Below are 15,029 nucleotides of genomic sequence, written 5' to 3'. Positions count from 1 at the left end.
GAATGTGCAGGAAATGACAACCCCGTACGCACGCAAAATCCTCATTTAAATAAGGCGGTCTGCACCACTTTTCAATTGCACATGCACTGGTAACAGTAAATCGCACACAACACGCCCACTCTTAGTACACGCTATTTAATTTTTTTGCACACGCTGATTAGCGTGTGGTATTTAGATCTTAGTAAATCAACATATATGGTGTGTCAAAATATTAGACATATTGTCTATCCAACAATATCCTTTTATAATAACTTAAGGGACTTATTAAAACAAACATGTGTTTGGTGTCTTCTGGCGTCTTTTTAATGATGTTCCTTTTTTCATATATATGAAAACATTTTTTTGCAATATGCATTTTCTTGCACCTGGAATATTTAAGCGCACGCTCGTAGTTAGTGCCAACATCTCCCATGGCACACCTAGTGCTTGAAAACCTCTAAAGGCCTTAGTGGCCACATGCGTGGACAGCACCTTTTAGCTCTTATTTCCCAAATTGTGGACACTACTGAATTGGGGTCTTATGCCGACATATGGACACTTATACTGCTGTCTGGTGGTGTCAGAAGAGTATAACATACAATGGAATTTGAAAAAAAAAGTGTAAAAATAAAAATGTGAATGTCACTACACATGAAGTACACGTTTGTGTACTTATGGACTAAGTACATCATATCAAAAGATGATTTTTAGTTTTTATTCTAATTAGGGTCCAATAAACCCAAATAGCAAAGAGAAATAAAAAAAGCATGTAAACAAACAGCTTGGGCCTTATGAGGTTAAAAAAGTGGGTTCCATTGTAGATGGAGGCTGCGGAAGCAGAACCTCCAGGTTCTGTAACAGCTTCTTCCCTCAGGCCGTAAGACTCTTGAACGCATCATAACTATCCCCTCAACACCCCCCAAAGTGGATTAACTCGCTGGAATAAAAAAGACAATATAACATACGGTATATCCATAAACGTGGATGCATATGGAAAAGTGCAATATATTTATCTGTACAGTAACCTATTTATTTATTTATATGTGCACCTTATTGCTTTTTTATCTTGCACTACCATGGGCTAATGTAACAAAATTTCGTTCTTATCTGTACTGTAAAGTTCAAATTTGAACGACAATAAAAAAGGAAGTCTAAGTCAAAGTCTAAGATGCACTGCAGGACTGCTTCTACAATATCCAGAAAAAGTGGTACATAAAGATCTGTTGCATGTTTCAAAATATAGCAATACGCAACAGGTAGGAGCATTATAACATGAATGTGTAGTAAATGAGTGTCTCCATGGTGAAAGCCGCATAGTACACACAAAAACCTCATTTAAATAAGGTAATCTATACCAGTTATCAATTGTATACATAATCTTAGTAGATCATACGCAACATGCCCACTTATAGTATACACAATTTTATTTTTTGCACATGCTGTTTAGCGCCTGTTTTTAAAATGATGCCCTTAGTGTCACATTTACCAGTATGTGCATATTTATCTTGGCGGCTCAGTATAAAATGACTAAGTCAGTTCCTCAGTTGGTGTGGCCTCACCCGTTGATCTTGTCCTCGCAGTGGCCGTGGATGCAGGGGTTGCTGAGGCACTCGTTGACCTGTGAGAAGCAGGTGGCGTCGTGGTAACCTTCCGGACACACGCAGGTGAAGCTGTTGATGCCGTCGATGCAGGTGCCGCCGTTGTGACACGGGTTGATGGCACACTCGTCAATGTTGATGTTGCACATGGTGCCTACGGGGAAAAGAGAGGGTGCACATTTGAGATAGCTATTTTTGTTATGCTCTTTCATCTTCAACGCCGCCACAAGGTTTATAGTTTCGGCTCCTTTTGTCGGCTACTTGAAGCAGCGGTGCCATTCAGGCCTCTGCCACACACAACATAAAAGGAAGCCTTATAGCTTTAATTCCAGGAAGGGACTTCCAAGCTTTTAAAATCTCAACTTTCAGGAATCTTTCAGTGAATCTTTTCTTCCACTCAAATCCCGAGTGACTGTGTGCGCCACAGAGGTTATGTGTGTGTCCTCTTTGTGCGGGCTAGGCAGCTTGCATGTCCGAAACAGCAGCAGGTTAGGGACAGGGTGGAGCGGGGAAATCGACACCCGTCGAGCCTCAGAGGAGCGTGCTCATTCGCCAGCTTGCTTGCCATCTGTTGGACTCCTCTGTCTATACATAAGTTCCCCAACACTGCACCTTTCTTGTCAACAGGTCACCTGAGACACCTGACAACCTGTCCTAAAATCCACTGTCTCGTAGAATCTCAAGTTGCATCAAAGCTTACAACTAATTATAGCAGTGTCGTGATAGAGAAAATAAGCAGTAAACCATCTTATTGCAAAGCACTGATATAACCCTAGAACCTGCACTAAATGCAACCACTGGTCTCAGTGCTTTCATTTGGCGTAATATGTACTGGTAAAGTTATTTGAAAGGGTTTAAGAACCAACAAGGACAGTGAGAATGCAGACTTTTTCAAGCGTAGAGATCGGTTGATCGCTTGCAAGTGAACTATGGTATAAGGCTGCAGCTAACGATTATTTTTCTATCGATTCATCTATAGATTATTTTTTTCGATTAATCTATAGATTATTTTTCCTTTTACCGATTATTTTTTTATTCAAAATGAAGATGAAAAAATAAATGTAGGCCAGTTTTTTCAAAAGGCATGGCTTTTATTTGCAAAAAAAAAGAAGTATGGCCACTCAGTCAACATTGACAACACCATGACTAAATATTCTGTAACAATGTAAACATTTAAAACTTTTAACCTTTAACAAAATTAAAAGTAGCTTATTTGCTTTTTAATGTGCAAATATAAAAGTCAACATCCAGTGCAAATCTTAATATTCTGCAATAGTATAAGCATTTCAAAAGTAAAAGTATTGCTTATTTTGCTTTAAAATGTGCAAAAATAAAGATAAACATCCAATACAAAAAAGTGTAAAACGAAATATTCTGTAACAACAGTGTAAACATTTCAACAAAAGTGAAAGTATTGCTTATTTGCTAAAATGTGCAAAAATAAAGATAAACATCCAATACAAAAAAGTGCCAATCTAAATATTCTGGAGCACTGTAAACATTAAGTATTGCTTTTAAAATGTGCAAAATAAACATCCAGTCCAACACAGTACACAATAACCAATTCTACTCATTCCAGTGAGTGACTAACAGTTGTAATGAAGAAAGGTTAGCATGTCTACATGCTCTGCTTCTTTTCTTGTTTACAATATTCCCAGCAGCTGAAAATAGGCGCTCAGAAGGGGTCGATGTGGCTGGAACTGAGAGGTAATTAGCCTTCACCTCAAGCCAGGACTGCTAGTGAGCTGAGCTGCAGTTTATATTCCTAGAAGGTCAACGGGCTCATAGTGATGTTACTAGTAGTTGACTGGGAGGTGTTTATTATCATTTGGGGAGAGTCCGCTGCCTGATGCTCACCTGCTAAACACCTATCTGCTAGACGCTGAAGCGCTGACTACATGCGCTCTGAATACACACTGCTGATTGGCTGGTAACGCTCTGAATACGCACTGCTGATTGGCTGATAATGCTTTGTGTGTACCAATCAGATGGTTGTGTGGGTGGGACAATGCTGCGTGCTGAGACAGAGGCAGAATGAGCAAAGCAGCTTGTTAAGACTTTAGCAGCTAAAGTTAGCTTTAGCTTAGAAACTCGTTCGGTACACCCCCGTACCGAACCGAAAGCCCCGTACCGAAACGGTTCAATACAAAAGACGTACCGTTACACCCCTAGCAGATACAAATGACACATTCATGTTGTTGTGTAATGATGACAACGTATGCTCACGCGGACAATTGACTAGTTGATGGTTTTCTTTTCAAATGTTCGTTCATAGCCGTTGTGCTGCTATGATAGGCCATTTACGCTCGACACAGTGTGCATACAACAACATTATTAGGCTGTGTATTGAAATACTTTCACACTTTTGACGACTTTTGGCGTGATTTTTCCCCCTCGCTCGCATCGTCTGCTTTGATCGTCTGCTTTGCGCTTCGCCATGACGGTAGCGTGACGTAAATATGCGACGCGTCGACGCACAAAAACGCCGTCGACGTATTTACGTAACCGATGACGTCGACTACGTCGACGCGTCGTTTCAGCCTTACTATGGTACGGTTAAATTGAGCTCAAATTTGAATGCTACACATACCAAAGACACGGACCAGTCTTAAATGGTACGAACACATGCAGAAATTATGAATATGTAAGAGAAAAGGTGTTAGAAGTGCTGTCTCGCTGCTCTGCTCTCTTCATCTGTTTGTGCGACAACGCTGCAAGTATATTTTAGAAGCTTTTAAAAAAATAAAAAATAAAAGCTGCTAAACAGCAGAATAGAAAACAACCTACAAATTCAACACAGCTGACAGCATTTTGGTGCGGAATATTTAAGTTAAGTCACTAAAATGTAGGTGTGTCCCAATATAACTTTTTCACTCTGGATACAATACCGATATTTGAGACTTGTGTATTGGCCGATAGCAATATTGACCTGATACAATAACCCAAATCATACATACTTTTATTATTTTGTAGTGTGGAATGTTAAAAAAGGCTTTATCAAGTAAAATTACTCAAACAGAGAACAATGGTTAGTGAAAAACACTAACCAACTTATTATCAACTGTCAGAAATGGAGTTATGCTGTCTTTAAGTAATTAAGTTCAACTTATGACGCAGTAAGTTGAATGACACGTTTGTTACTGGATAATTCTGCCTTGGAGAATTTGTATCTGTAACTAATATGCAACTATAATTATTTGATACTTGTTTATATTGACAAATGTCGTGTTTCAGACTGTAATATTATTCAATTAAGGACATGTATAGGTATGTCAGGCTTATGTGCTATTTGTATGCTTGGCTGTTGTGTGGCCTACCACGTTAACTACCTTTTAATGACGCATAGATTTAGGATGAACGCAACCTGTGCGTCAAAATAACTGCAGTTGCATTGGAAACATGTTCAATTATTGGATGACCACATACGAAAAAGGCCTTCGTCGGATTTGAAAAGATTCTGAGTTTTACTGTTCACGCTGAGGGCGGCATTATTCAGTGGGTAGAGTGGCTGTCTTGAAACCGGTTCGATCCATGTCAAGGTGTCCCTAAGCAAGACACCGAACCCCTGACTGCTTCTGATGGGTCATTGTAAGTGCCGAGCATGGCAGCTTCCGCCATTAGTGTGTGAATGTGTGTGTAAATGGGTGAATGTGGTGTATATTGTAAAGCGTTTTGGGTATCATTCCAGGTATTGTAAAGCGCTATATAAATACAGACCACTTACCATTTTACACTGACATGACATATGGGAAAAAAGCTTCTGAACCGGCATACACATACTGTAGGAAGACACTGTTTTATAATTTGTAGGATTCTCTTTTTTGAAAGGAAGAAAGTGAGTCTTTTACTGCCAAAAAACTGCTTCCCTTGCAGCTTTGGTTAAACCTCACAGAGTCTGAGCCACATCCCCTGCCAAATAACAGCTTTAACCCAGGCCTTATTAAACCAATACCACCTGTACAAGTTTCTTACCAGTGTAGCCGGGCTTGCAGGCACACTCATAGCCATTGATCTTGTCAATGCAAGTCCCATAGTCACAAGTGTTGCTCTTGCAGTCATCAATGTTGATTTCACAGTTGATTCCTGGAAGAAACAACACATTCAGTCACCATAAAAGAACGGTTAAATCTTCCAAAAATCTGTTTGTTCCACCTATTGTACCTGTGGTCCCCTTGGGACAATTGCAAATGTAAGCGTTTTCCCGGTCCTGGCAGACGCCGCCATTTCTGCACGGTTGACTAAGACACTCGTTGATGTTGGTCTCGCACAGTCGGCCGGTGTAACCCGGGTGGCAGTGGCAGCTGAAGGAAGCCAGGCCGTCAATGCAGGAGCCATAGTGGCACGGGTCAGAGTAGCACTCGTTGATGTCCGTCTCGCAGTGCCTCCCAGTGTAGCCTACAAAAAGAAACCCATTTTATTAAGGAATAACGTTTATACATAATTGCTAGGAGTGCAACGATACATGTGTTTGTAATGGGATATTTCAGTACGGAATATTTGATACTGTAAAGAGGCGTACTGATTTCCCCCACCAAACACACTGAATGAGTGTAACTGCCTCGCGATACAGTCCAAATCTACTCCATAACGTTTGGCTAGCAATAATGCAAAGGAGAAGCCAGAACTTGAACAACCCTTTTCCTATCAAAGTCGGGCCAAGACAAGTGGATAAGACGAACGCAGTGTTCAGTAGAGATGTGGATGGGGCTACAAGCTGGAACTAATAATGACACACACATGCAAAGTGTCCTCTGCAGAGGACATTCCTATTTTGCACTACTGTGATGTGTGAACGTTAGGGGTGTAACGGTACGTGTATTTGTATTGAACCGTTTCGGTACGGGGGTTTCGGTTCGGTTCGGAGGTGTACCGAACGAGTTTCCACACGGACATATTAAGTAGTGTAACGCACGTTGTGTAAACAATGCACACCGAGGCACAACACACGACATGGTAGCAGCTAACGGGCTAGGATAGACTGACCATACGTCCTCTTTTCACCGGACATGTCCTCTTTTGCGGAGCTGTCAGAGCGGAGTTTCTTAAATGCCTCAAATGTCCGGCATTTTGAGTTAGGGTTGCGTGTATTTTCAATGTACGTTCAGGGTTAAGAAGGGGTTAAAAACAAAACAAATTGTGCGAGCAGCAGCATTGGTGAGGGAGGGGCAGAGACAGAGAGAGAGAGAGAGTTATGATAAACGCGCATGCGTCGCCAGGCTCTGCTTTTTATCCATAGATTTATCACATTTAATTTTTTATTATCTATAGCAGGGGTGTCAAAAGTGTGGCCCGGAGGCCATTTGCGGCCCACAGCTAATGTTTTAAAGGCCCATGGCACATTCTAAAAATACTATTAAAATAAACAAAAACATAACAAAAGTGAAATAAAAAAGCTTAAAGGTTAAATGTTGACTAATAAAACAAAGCTGTTTTTTTTTCTTTCAAACGGTCATTGCTCAAAACATAATATTGAATCAAATCAATGTTATTAGGAATTATTGACCTATCCAAGGTTCCGATTACTTCACATCAATTATTCCACTAAGAAAAATATTTTTGGTGGAAGATTTTGCAAATTTGGTAAATAAATAACCAAAAAATTTATATTTTATTGTTTTCTTACTGTACCGAAAATGAACCGAACTGTGACCTCTAAACCGAGGTACGTACCGAACCGAAATTTTTGTGTACCGTTACAACCCTAGTGAATGAGGAGTGAGTAAATATTGGGTAACACTGTAAAGCGCTTTGTGTGTCAAGATCTAATACATTATTATTAAAATTGTTATTAACAGGGCTTATTTTTTGAAATGTGTAAATCTGACTAAAGAAATATCTACTGTAGAGGATACGGTATTACTTATTTTAATTGGAACATTTCCTGGTTATTTATGGTATGTTTTGTGTTTTATAAAGCTGTTTACACAAAGGCTAAGCAGTTTTGCATTTTGTTGCCTTACTTAAACTCAAAGTCTGTGCCAAACTGTGATTATGGAGTACCGTCAACCCCTAGTACTTTCTGTTTTGCATACCCTCTGTGCACTCGCAGGTGTACTTATTTGGCCCGTCTGTGCACTTGGCGCCATTCTGGCACGGCGTGCTGGCGCACTCGTCAATGTCGATCTGGCAGAGGTGGCCGGTAAAGCCTGGGAAGAAAAACAACAAGAGGGTTTAATTGTGTGCGTGTGTGCGTGAAGGAGTATGTGTGTACACACAAAGGCATGGCTACTGTTTTCTCACCACATCCAACTACTCATACTCGTAATCCTGAATCAGAAATCTGCATGTTAAATAACAACTACTCCAACCATGCAATTTCTTTCCATTCAGCACCATTCAACACGGGGTTTAGGAGAGAGGAGGGGGTCATTTACAGAGGTGGGTGGGTGTAAGGGTAGAGTGAAAGTTGTCCGGCCTCCTGACCAAGACCGCCAGACAAAGGAAGGCCTGTCTGCTCAACGCAACGCCAAACTGATGCAGTTGCGCCCCCCTTTCAAAAAAACTTTTCCATCACAATGTGCATTCTCTGGTCTTGCCTCAGCTCTTTACCCCCTCCCTAACTGCCTCTATAAAGAGCCAGCTTGACCTTTTACCCCGAACTATTCAAGCCTCCTTTTGATTCAAAATCCACCAGCAGGCGCTCTTTCTTTTTGGTGCCGGGTTACTCTCATCTCAGATGTTTCCCCTCTTTTGTGTCATGATGGTACAATCCAGAGACGAGTAAGATGTTGTCTGATGAAGAGATAAAGTGCCTCCTAACAGGTGGTTTCAACCACAAGAGACAGACTCCGCAGAAGCAAATCTGTCAAGGGAGTATTGCTGCGAATTTTCCCTCTGCAACTTAGCTAGAACCATGAACATGTAGTGATGTGTGTTTATTCAACACAGCTGTTATCACTGATCAAGATAAAATACCGCATTTCCTCATATAGGGGGTAGGTAGGTGTTTACTTAACTGCAGACAGGGCCGGCTGTCCATTAGGGCAGGCCTTTATTTATACACAGATAATATTGAAGGATGTCCCCTCCAATTATTTTAAATGCACGCATGTTGAAGGGGTCATATCAGGATTTTGTTTCTACATTTAAATGTTATGTAAAACACTTCCTTGTGGTTTACATAACATGTAATGGTGGGTCTTTGGTGAAAAAATTGCATAGATTTAGTTTCACAGACCTATTTTCAAGCCATTTTTTTGTCTCCCTTTAAAAGGACGGCGTGGCGAAGTTGGTAGAGTGGCCGTGCTAGAAATCCCTTTAAAAGGACGGCGTGGCGAAGTTGGTAGAGTGGCCGTGCTAGAAATCGGAGGGTTGCTGGTTACTGGGGGTTCAATCCTCACCTCCTACCATCCTAGTCACGTCTGTTGTGTCCTTGGGCAAGACACTTCACCCTTGCTCCTGATGGCTGCTGGTTAGCGCCTTGCATGGCAGCTCCCGCCATCAGTGTGTGAGTGTGTGTGTGAATGGGTGAATGTGGAAATACTGTCAAAGCGCTTTGAGTACCTTGAAGGTAGAAAAGTGCTATACAAGTATAACCCATTTATCATTTATTTATTTATTTATTTAAAAGTGGTTCATTTTGAGAGGCAGAATTGTTAGATGAGAATGAACCTCCTCACCATGCCTCCTCACGTTGAGTGCGCATTCGCCCGTCCCCGCAATAAGGAAGCGGGCAATGCTGGCGGAAAAGAGCGAGGAACGAAGCCTGGCTGACATACAGGTTGGAACGATAGGTTGGCTAAGGTTAAACTTCTACAGAGTCTGTAACATTCTAATCCTAGACCCTGGATGTACCGTATTTTTCTGACTATAAATCGCAGTTTTTTTCATAGTTTGGCCGGGGGTGCGACTTATACTCAGGAGCGACTTATGTGTGAAATTATTAACACATTAGCGTAAAATATCAAATAATATTATTTAGCTCCTTCACGTAAGAGACTAGACGTATAAGATTTCATGGGATTTAGCGATTAGGAGTGACAGATTGTTTGGTAAACGTATAGCATGTTCTATATGTTATAGTTATTTGAATGACTCTTACCATAATATGTTACGTTAACATACCAGGCACGTTCTCAGTTGGTTATTTATGCCTCATATAACATACACTTATTCAGCCTGTTGTTCACTATTCTTTATTTATTTTAAATTGCCTTTCAAATGTCTATTCTTGGTGTTGGCTTTTATCAAATACATTTCCCCAAAAAATGCGACTTATACTCCAGTGCGAATTATATATGTTTTTTTTCCTTCTTTATTATGCATTTTCGGCCGGTGCGACTTATACTCCGTAGCGACTTATAGTCCGAAAAATACGGTATACATGTGTATAGTGACAATAAAAGGTTTTACTATTCTATATCATGTAAATAACTCCGCTGCACAGCTGCTTTGAGTTGTAAACAATGGAGGGTCAAGGCTATAAACTAAGCTATGAGCTATGAGCTATGAGCTACATCGCGAACGTAATAATATATTATATAACTTACTCGTCCATTGCCAAACACCGAAACACTGATCCAATTAGAAGTATTTTTTAGGAAAACCATCCTCTATTTTGCCAGAGGACAGTGACGCTATTGTCTTACATTAGAGGGCTAAGATAGCTACACAACAACGCAAGCTGATTGATCAATTGAGACTTTTATTAGTAGATTGCACAGTACAGTATATATTCCGTACAATTGACCACTAAATAGTAACACCCGAATAAGTTTTTCAACTTTAAGTCGGGGTCCACGTTAATCAATTCATGGTAACAAAGCTAACATTGCTAACATCATCCACACTTTTCTAACCTACTGTTATTACTTACTGTTTCATTGTCTTCTTTGTTGCCATAGATAGTAGTCACAGAGGCCCCCATTAAAAGTAGTATATTGTAAAATCCATCTTTCTACTGGCGCAGGTTTCTGAAGCAGGACTCTTCAAACTGCATTGCACACACACGAAGAAAGACTTCTTCCAAGTTGAAGGTGCATTGCCATGAATCATAAAAGTTAAAAGAAAGACACTTTTTACTTCAGATTAGGCTGAAAGTTAGTGTAGTGACTTGTGCTGGTTAAAACAAACAGAGCATTTTCCATCATTGGGTTTCATCGTCGACATGATGTCGTAGTCGGTTTTACACACATTTAAGTTGGCTGATGTTTGGGTAAATGTGTTGTGTTTTATTGTTCTCCTGCCTTCACTTTTATTTTGTGCCTGCCTTTTCCCTTTTGTGCCTCTTTTTCCAGTTCACTCTTCCTGGGCGAGGGGCGGACCTTGAGGCACACCTGCAGCTAATCAGTTCGTGGACTATTTAAGCTTGGCACAGACAGCTGTGCCTTGCTGGTTATTGTTTCCTGTTTCTTCCACGTCGCATGCTGTGGCTTGACCTCCAAGTCCGGGTACGTTTTTTCGCCCTTGTTATTATACAGCTAACCTCCGTGTGTTTTTTTTCCCACCCTGAGGTGGAGAAGATATCTGTTGTGGCCTTTTCCTTTGCTCAGTGTGCCCTGGCCTTTCCCCCTGCCGACCTCTGAGGTTCCCGCTTATTGGCTATGTTATATGGTGTGCGCTTTTGCCCCCTCACCTTTTGTTAACCTTTTGGTCTTAATTAAAGACTCTCCTTTTTTGATTCCAGCTTGCCCCCCCGTCTCTGCATCTGAGGTCAACACATTGACCAAGTCCTAACACAATGTCTACCATATGTGGATAATCCGCTAATGTCACACTTGAACAAAATTCCAAACGGACCGTTTGGAGGAAGTAGGAAATTAATCAATCAATCAATGTTTATTTATATAGCCCTAAATCACAAAAGTCTCAAAGGGCTGCACAAGCCACAACGACATCCTCGGTACAGAGCCCACATAAGGGACGTCGATGTGAATGATTATGAGAAACCTTGAAGAGGACCGCATATGTGGGTAACCCCCCCCCCCCCCTAAGTACAGTCCTTAGTGGATCTTAACATAATAGTGAGAGTCCAGTCTAAGGCTAGATTGTTTTATAAATATTTCTGCAATGCCTCCATGATTTGATTTCAAATTTAAAGGACTTATGCAGATCCCAAATACACATACCGTATTTTTCGGAGTATAAGTCGCACCGGCCGAAAATGCATAATAAAGAAGGAAAAAAACATATATAAGTCGCACTGGAGTATAAGTCGCATTTTTGGGGGAAATTTATTTGATAAAACCCAACACCAAGAATAGACATTTGAAAGGCAATTTAAAATAAATAAAGAATAGTGAACAACAGGCTGAATAAGTGTACGTTATATGAGGCATAAATAACCAACTGAGAACGTGCCTGGTATGTTAACGTAACATATTATGGTAAGAGTCATTCAAATAACTATAACATATAGAACATGCTATACGTTTACCAAACAATCTGTCACTCCTAATCGCTAAATCCCATGAAATCTTATACGTCTAGTCTCTTACGTGAATGAGCTAAATAATATTATTTGATATTTTACAGTAATGTGTTAATAATTTCACACATAAGTCGCTCCTGAGTATAAGTCGCACCCCCGGCCAAACTATGAAAAAAACTGCGACTTATAGTCCAAAAAAAACGGTACTGTAAGCAGGTTCGTTTTGCATAATAGGGCCCTTTCAAGCAGCTCATCCGCCAAAATACTCCGAAATGTAAAACTTAGCTTTACAGATGCCACGTCTGCTACAGGCAATGTGTAAAGGGGTAAAGACTTCTGACTCTGCATTACTTTTAAAAGCTGGATTTGTACTTAATTTTTTTCCAAACGGAGAAAAAAATCAGGCGTATCCAAGTGTATAAGGTAGTTGAAGTGTGGCGTTAATTTGAGCGGACGCCTCCTGAGGAAATAAGTTACAGTAGAACATTTTTAAGTCGAATCCACCGGATTGGATGACTAGTCACATAAGCGGTTGTCGACATAGCCAAAATAAGCCACTCTTTGCACATTGGAAGGGGTTAAAAACAAAACAAATTGTGCGCGCAGAAGCATTCGTGAGGGAGGGGCAGAGAGAGACAGAGAGTTATGATAAACGCGCATGCGTCGCCAGGCTCTGCTTTCTATCCATAGATTTATCAGATTTAATTTTTTATTATCAATAGCAGGGGTGTCAAAAGTGTGCCCCGGAGGCCATTTGCGGCCCGCAGCTAATGTTTTAAAGGCCCACGGCACATTCTAAAAATACTATTAAAATAAACAAAAACATAACAAAAGTGAAATACAAAAGCTTAAAGGTTAAATGTAATTTAGAAAAAGTTGCAATGTTGACTAATAAAACAAAGCTGTTTTTTTTTCTTTCAAACTGTCATTGCTCAAAACATAATATTGAATCAAAATCAATGTTATTATGAATTATTGACCTATCCAAGGTTCCCATTACTTCACATCAAATATTCCACTAAGAAAAATATTTTTGGTGGAAGATTTTGCAAATTTGGTAAATAAAAAACCCAAAAATGTATATTTTGTTGTTTTCTTACTGTACCGAAAATGAACCGAACCGTGACCTCTAAACCGAGGTACGTACCGAACCGAAATTTTTGTGTACCGTTACACCCCTAATATTATATTGGTTTATTTCGTCAGAAAAACTAACGCCAAAACGACAGCAATTACATGCACTCGGGCACAGCCGCACACGTCTTTGGTAGCAGTCATGGCGCCTGTTGTTTAGTTGCCCATACTCTTTATACACCATTTTGGATTCCCCCCACCCTCCAGACTGCAGAAATGACAAATTTCAATGGCTCTCAGTGGGGTTCCCATGGCTATTGCGTGTACAGAAATGAAAAGAGGGGACCCTCTCAACTGTGAGAAATTTCCATTTCAAGCACGGCGGTTAAGAACCCCCCCCAAACCCTCCTTTACTCCTCCCTTCCTGCTTCTGCATTAACGGTCCATGCGTCTCATTCCACCACTATACCACCATCATGCCCCCCCAAATACTTTCACTGCCACCACTTCCTCACAAATACTAAGAGTGTTCTTAAGCATCCATCGCCTCTTTCTTTCTTTAAGTCCCTCTTCTTTCCTGTTCCTCCCCACCCAGGCTGGCTTTGATCGTTACTGCAAAATTAAAGAAAAAACAATTTCCAGCTCAGTGAACATGTTTGCTGAAACATTCAATGCACTTATTCTCTCTTTCTTTTTTGTCTGTTTTCCAGATTCAGTAGCGGCATTCCTTCAATGAACAAAACACCAGCACGTCTTGTACAAATAGTGATACTCAAGAGGAATTTGTGCACCAAAACAACCAGTGAGCTGGAACAAATGACCATGTCAACGCACAAAATACCAGTAACGTGTGACTGTATCAACTTTCCCTTGTACCCAGTCACAATTAAGTCCAACAGTCACCCACATAACTTTGTTAAAGGATAAAACAAACTTGTAGAAAAAGTTGAAACTTCCACAAGCCTTTCCCCCATAGATTTTTCTTCTTCTCTTCCTTCGTTGCTTCTTTAGTTCAGGACTAGCAGGGCCTGTGTAAGCCTGCCTCAGGGCTTGGGATTAGCGCCCGTCCACAGAGCTGTTTGTGTCTGCGCCAGTGTGTTTATGTTTTAGAGGGAGGAGGGGGGAGGAGAAAAAAAAAAAGAGAGCGAGTGATCGACCTCTGCGCCCCCTGGCCCAGCGCTCCCCCTCACCAATCCCTCCTCACTTCGTCGGCTCTACGGCGGCCTCACCTGTGGGGCACTGGCAGTGGAAGGCGTTGATCTTGTCGATACACTTGCCACTGTTCAGGCAGGGGCTGTGGGCGCACTCATCCGTATCGATCTCGCAGAACTCCCCCTCGTAGCCTGGTCAATTATCAAGGGAAGTGTGTGTTGGTTAGACCAGAGATGCTTTTTCACACCTCTGTTATTAACTGATGCGCTGGACTTTAAACACAAGCTATACACATGGGACCAGAGCTTCTATTTAGCAGTCCAAAGACTTCTTGTTTTATCAATATATTGATTAAAATAAGCTATAGGGACAACAGAATCAGGATAAATCATCCATAATGTCTGGGACATATTATATTTGAGTATGAGCTGTGCCCCTATACATTTTTGTCCATGTCCAAGTTATGAAGTTGAACTTCCACCAACACAAACCTGGCATGCAGATGCAGTGGAAGTCGCCAATTTGGTCCAGGCAAGTGGCCTCGTTCATGCACGGGCTGGACATGCACTCGTTGATGTCCAGCTCGCAGCGCGGCCCCACGTATCCCCGCTGGCACTTACACTGGAACGAGCCCTTGGTGTTTATGCACTTTCCGGCATGCTCACAAGGGTTGGGACCTGTTCCAAACAGGATTACTTTTAACTTTTTGTACAAGTGCAATTCCATGCTACATAATGTGTTACGCTATTGTAAACATAATAAAAACATAATCATAGTAAATTGGCATAGTTTGATTACTGTACTAAATTAAATTTCTGTTTTTGGTGCCAATTCATTGAGAGATCGGTGGGTTTGGT

At 41.0% G+C, this 15,029-nt stretch overlaps 1 pseudogene; it reads right to left on the bottom strand.

The window, feature by feature from the left end:
* LOC133632209 (neurogenic locus notch homolog protein 1-like) overlaps positions 1 to 15,029 on the bottom strand; it is an 82,905-nt pseudogene that overhangs the window by 32,905 nt on the left and 34,971 nt on the right.

The sequence above is a fragment of the Entelurus aequoreus genome, linkage group LG17, assembly GCF_033978785.1.
Source record: "Entelurus aequoreus isolate RoL-2023_Sb linkage group LG17, RoL_Eaeq_v1.1, whole genome shotgun sequence".
NCBI lineage: Eukaryota > Metazoa > Chordata > Actinopteri > Syngnathiformes > Syngnathidae > Entelurus > Entelurus aequoreus.
Note: the sequence above shows the minus strand (reverse complement) of the source record. Positions and strands in the feature narration are given on the sequence as shown.